Raw genomic sequence first — 6,034 nt, forward strand, 5'->3', positions numbered from 1 at the left:
TGTTATGATTGTAAATGAAAGCTTGTTAATACGTGAACGATCTTCGGATATTGCACGTGTTGACAAGGGAGGTATGTACATTGTGAATGAAAGCTTGTCAATACGTGAAAGATCTTCGGATATTGCACGTGTTGACAAGGGAGGTATGTACATGAAAGGTGAATGTGTATGATATAAATATTTGTACGATATATGAGTATGTAATAATGATTAAAGAAAGTATATGTATGAGTATGTAAAGATAGTATGAACGAAGAAGAAGAAAGAGGGATCAGACCCTAATAATATCTGAGATAGAGAAGACGGGATTAGACCCGTAATAATATCTGAGATAGAGAAGTAAAAAGGGATCAGACCCTAATAATATCTGAGATAGACAAGAAAGGGATCAGACCCTAATAATATCTGAGATAGACAAGAAAGGGATCAGACCCTAATAATATCTGAGATAGACAAAGGAAAGAGGGATCAGACCCTAATAATATCTGAGATAGAAAAAGGAAGGGATCAGACCCTAATAATATCTGAGATAGAATGGACAGTAAATATAAAGTATAAAAGTAATAAAGTATGTATGTATGTATGAAATAAAAGTAAATTAGTAGAGTAATTATTATGTATCTTCGGATGCATGATTTAAGGTAAGTGAATGTATTGTATGATGTATGATTAACTAGAACTCACTCAGCGTAGCTGACTTTTAGTATGCACGCAGGTGAGTAGGATGTGACAGCTGGCGTGAGCGGGACATATGGCAGAAGAATAAAAGTCTGGCATCTGAAGACCTTTTATGTTTTATAAGTTATGTTTTAATTTCGAAAGACAAGAAGAATGTTTTAAGACATGTTTATGATTTGATATGTAATGTTTTATGAAAGTTTTATATTCCGCGTAAAGTTTTTAATTAACTTTGATTTTAGAACTGCGTTTATGAGTAAATCCAACACCAAAGTAGGGCCATCGGCAACGGGGCCTTACACGCAGCGTCTAGACATAACTTAGGTACCATAAATATACACAAGGTCATTCTCACTCGAACATACTTTGGTTCGGCCCATCGTGGCCGGAGGTCGTGACCAGGCGTGGTGCGATGTGCCCACCGCATACCACATATGTAAGGATCCAGACAAACGTATACCACAGCCTGAGGGCTAGGTTTATACTCTTATTTACAATGTTTTTTAGAGACACATAGCCTCACGTAAAGTTTACACATAACACGTTTGTTTGTTTGAAAACAAGTTTATAAAGTGGGGCGTATTCACCTTTCAAATAGGATCGGCTTCCAACACCGTCCGTGAGTTCTTCTCTTGCTATCTCGCACCTATAGTACAAGTATAACTTTGATAGTCGGATACACAATCCGGATTAAGACCTTTAGTCTTATTTATCTCGATGAACCTTTAGTCCATAAACTCTTTTTACTTTAAAACCTTTAGTTTTAATAGTAATTCATAAACCTTTAGTTTATTCATAAAACCCGGCGTTTCTTCTTCTTTAAGAAACGTATTCTTTTCTTTATTATTTAAGTACACTCGTTATACTTAAATAATATATTTTATAACAAAGAATAATCATATACATATATATACTCATATATATAATTTATTTTTCTTTCCTTATTTTCTTCGTTATATATTTCTTTGTTTATCGAGAATAACATCGACTTGGGTATTAAGCCTTTATAACATTTTATTATTATTTTGGTCGGGCATCATGCCTACCTTGCTTGGCTTAGAAAATACCCTAGACACTTGGGCAGTACTTCGACGCCGCTCAATCAACACTCTTTTTCTTGAAAACTCTTTCTTCTCACTTGGCACGCTTTTCGAGACACCAACACTCTTGACACGCACTTCGAGGTAATCGTCGGGATGTCGGGACAACACCTCCTTCTTGTTTGTGATATCGTCGGGGGATGGCACGTATTACGAGGTTTCGGGGCACGTTTATCGAGACGGATCGATGGCACGTATTTCGATGTGTAGTGAGAGAGTAGTGAGAGAGAGTAAATGTGTGTTTTGATGTGAGTTTGGGAAGTGCCCGTAGCCCTCCTATTTATAGCCGAAATTTGACCCCATCGCGCTACGCGATGGGTCACTTGGCAGGCCTATCGCGTATCGCGATATAGGCCTGTTGTGTTAGATAGTAGACCTACCACGTGTTGACACGTGGCAGGCGCCGAGCCACGTGGTGACACGTGGCGAACGTGCTGCCACGTGGTGACACGTGGCGGCAGGCGTTGCCACCGTGTGCCGCGTGGCACACGTGTCACGATGTGTCAGTCACTCCATCGCGATACGCGATGGAGGTCTCTCTTGATCCATCGCGTAGCGCGATGGGTCAAGAAGACAAATTTTTCATTTAAGACCCTGGAGTTTGGAAATTGGCAGAATTGGTCCATTGACTTTGAAAACTTGACATTTTTGGCCCGAAATTTACGTGATGTTACACCATGTCTCATTGTTCAATTGATGTCTTATACAGAAAGGATAGATGACAACGATTACTATATAAATTCATTGTCTTGCAATAAGGTATTCCAAGATACTTTGGTTATGGATTTAAAAATGTCATATTTGGTTGGGGGCAGCTATGTGTAGCTAGAACGCCTCTAGCTGTTAGCGTTGTGATACTTGACCCAAATCTGTCCAAGTGGGAGACTGTTGGATTTAATGGTCGGTTCGGGTCAAGTCAACGCGGACCGACCCGAAGATGACCCGGTATGAGTTACACCGGGGGTAACGAAATATAAACCCACTTAAACATTAACTGGGTCCGACACATTAAGATGGTGGTTTAGGCTTTGGTTGGTATTTGGGCTTAAGCCCAATGGGTTTAAAGTTGATTAAACCCTAAAATATTTTCTATATATAGAATACTATATATACTTAATATTTTTAACCTAATCACCAACTCATAATAATATAAACCCTAGCCACTATTCAACCTTTTTCCGGCGCTGTTTTCCGGCCACCGGAACTCCGGTCACCGCCTTTCCATCACAGCCGCTACACCTAAGCCACCGGAACCACCAACACCATATCCATTGGTGTTGCTGCTCGCTACCGTTAACTCCCGTAGCTCGATTTTCTGGCGGATACATTTTTCCAGTGACCTGTAGTTTCCGGCAGCCTTGTTAGTTGTCTGTTGTTCCGTCGCTACTGCTGCTACATATTGCAGCTCCTACTGTTGATCTGCTATTGTACATCATAACCAACCCACCACCGCCGTATCCCGCCGTCGTCGGAGAAGTCCGCCGACACCGTGAGCCGCCGCTGCTGCCGTTGGAGCTTTATAGGCTGTTGATTGTGTCTAGATCTAGCTCGTTTCGTTAAGCCCTCGGTGTCTTCCCGGTTTCGATAACCGAGGTACAATAACTTAACTAGATCTATGGTTGTTTGTTATTATTCGTTTAATCGTACTCGTTTAACGTTGTAATCGGATACGGGTTTTGGGTTTCGGTTTTCGGTTCGTGTTAATCGTTTATATTCCGCTGCGTTTTATAGTTCGTTTATACATATATATTAATATTGATTAATATCTATCGAAACGAAATAATTATTAACTAAAACGGGTTTTATATATTTGACCGTTTTCATTCCGAACCACCGTTGAAACCCAACAGTTCAAACCTCACTACCACCAATTTATATGGGAGATATGAGGGATGACCATGGCTTGCCATGGTTCGAGTCCTGATCTCACCCGGTTTTACCGGCTCCTCGCTGTCGTGCCATTGGCGGCGTGGGGGTCGGGTTTTATCCGGTGAATCCCTCAATAGGTGGACCGCTAGGGGCTTCGTCCGTCCGGAGTAGTGGCCGGCTCGGGCTACCTTTAGCCAATGGGGCTACTAGTTGGTCGTTCAAAAAAAAGGGTGGGAAAATAGTATATTCCATATAATTAAATAATCCCGTCTCTAGTAAAAATTATTTTAATATACAGGCTTAATTAGTATACATTATTTTTTTATAAATCTAAACAAAGTTATATTCTAGGATTAATTATTTAAGTTATTGTTAACTGGGTCTAATTTTATATGTATGAGAATTGACAATTCATACCAGTTACCAAAATTCGTTTAATTGATATGATTAATTATATTAATGGTAATAAAATCAATTACTAACTTATTCTTGTACATTACTAATTTTATGCTCTAGCTTGAAATATGGTGTAAATTTAAACATATCAATTTTAATTATATTGTAATTAATCGTGTTTAAAACATTATATCACCTAACCTAACTAAAGCACGTATTATAAGAATCTTTATAAAAATGTAAATACATTAATTAATTAACAATAATAATTAATTTGTTACCTTAATTAAACACGGTAATTAAAATATTATAATAAAGACATATTAAATTGGTCAAATATATTAAAAATTCTATAATGTACATGAGCACCGAATTATTAACTATATAACCTATTTTTGTAAGTGGTCAAGAATTCGAATTTCAAAATGGTTCAAATAAATAATTTTATTATTCACGTAAGGAATTTAGTTGAAATTGACATTAAATTCACAATAACTTGAAATATTTAGAAGAAACTAATATTTTTTTATTTAATGCATGAATATTGAATAATTATGAAATGAGTTTATATTTATGGATGGTATTCAAAAAAATAAAAAGGGTTGAAAAAAATTAGTCAGATTATGAATGAGAATTATGTTTAAATGTGTAAATTTTATTTAAACCTATTCAATATAAATGGTTAAATTGAGTCAAATCGTTAATTTATTCAAATTGTTGTTATTTAAACCTATTCAATATAATCAAATATGTAAATCTTATTTAAACCTATTCAATATAATTGGACTTTGACCAGCAACAATATAAGATTGATTATCTTACTATAGATAATTTAATGTATTATAGAATAATCAACTAAATTTCATTTCGAGATTATAGAATAATCAATTAAATTACATAAATTGTGAAAAATAAATAAATACATGAATACTAACATAAATATAAATCAATATTAAACAAAACTAAAAGACATCTTATCAAACAATTCTATCTTTAGTCAATGGAGGCCGAGTACGGAGTACCTGGCATTACTTAGTTGGTCGTTCAAAAAAAAGGTGGGAAAATAGTACATTCCATATAATTAAATGACCTCACAAGTAAACGTCAACAGGATGCATCAATCAAGGGTGTGTTTGAGATTTCTTATGAAAATTCTTTTAGAAGCTTATTTTAAGGGTTCGAGTGTGTATTTTACTAAGAGACTACAAAACTGTAGGAAGTGGGCAATAAAAACACATGACTCGTTATATTCTAGTCAATCCAATTGGTTAAATTGTTGTTCATATTGAAATGAATCGAGATTTATAAGGAGTTGGTTAATGATGCTCGAACAGGTACTTTTTTTGAGTGCTTATTTATTTTCTATTGGTCTATATGGATTGATTACAAGTTGAAATATGGTTAGGGCTCTTATGTGTCTTGAACTTATATTAAATGCGGTTAATCTCAATTTTGTAACATTTTCTGATTTTTTTGATAGTCGTCAACTAAAAGATCCATTTTTTCTATTTTTGTTATAGCTATTGCAGCTGCTGAAGCCGCTATTGGACTCGCTATTGTTTCATCAATTTATCGTAACAGTTAGCTCTATCCCACCTCCAATGAGATGTTTTAAGCAAATGATTTTATGCATATGGGTTAGTGGCAGTGGCAGTTGAATGAAACTAGAAAGAGTGGCGTTTAGTAAAGGGAAAGGACTTGGCTTCATCTCCCGCACCGGTAGCAACCGAGATAAGAGTGAAACTAAAGCGGGAAGGAGATGAGGTAGTAACAAAGCTTTCAGATTAGACGTGCTAAACTGCTTGTCGTCTGTCTACACTTTCGATTATTCACCTTAACATGATGCCATCTAGGTGACTTATTTGGTCATGCCACATAATAAAAGTAACAAAGAGTGGTAAACAATTAATACAAACTCCTACAAAATAAAAATATATTTATTGTTCCTTTTTTTATGTATAATTGAAAAACAAGTTGTAACTTCCCATACA

The 6,034-nt window shown here is 35.9% G+C and overlaps 1 protein-coding gene across 1 annotated transcript in view; it reads left to right on the forward strand.

Moving 5' to 3' along the window:
- Positions 1-6,034, forward strand: part of LOC143535841 (CBS domain-containing protein CBSX3, mitochondrial-like) — a 259,822-nt gene that overhangs the window by 223,162 nt on the left and 30,626 nt on the right. The window lies entirely within an intron of this gene.

Source organism: Bidens hawaiensis, unplaced genomic scaffold, assembly GCF_021521415.1.
Source record: "Bidens hawaiensis isolate Kalapana, Puna unplaced genomic scaffold, B.hawaiensis_p1.1 tig00010636_1, whole genome shotgun sequence".
Lineage (NCBI taxonomy): Eukaryota > Viridiplantae > Streptophyta > Magnoliopsida > Asterales > Asteraceae > Bidens > Bidens hawaiensis.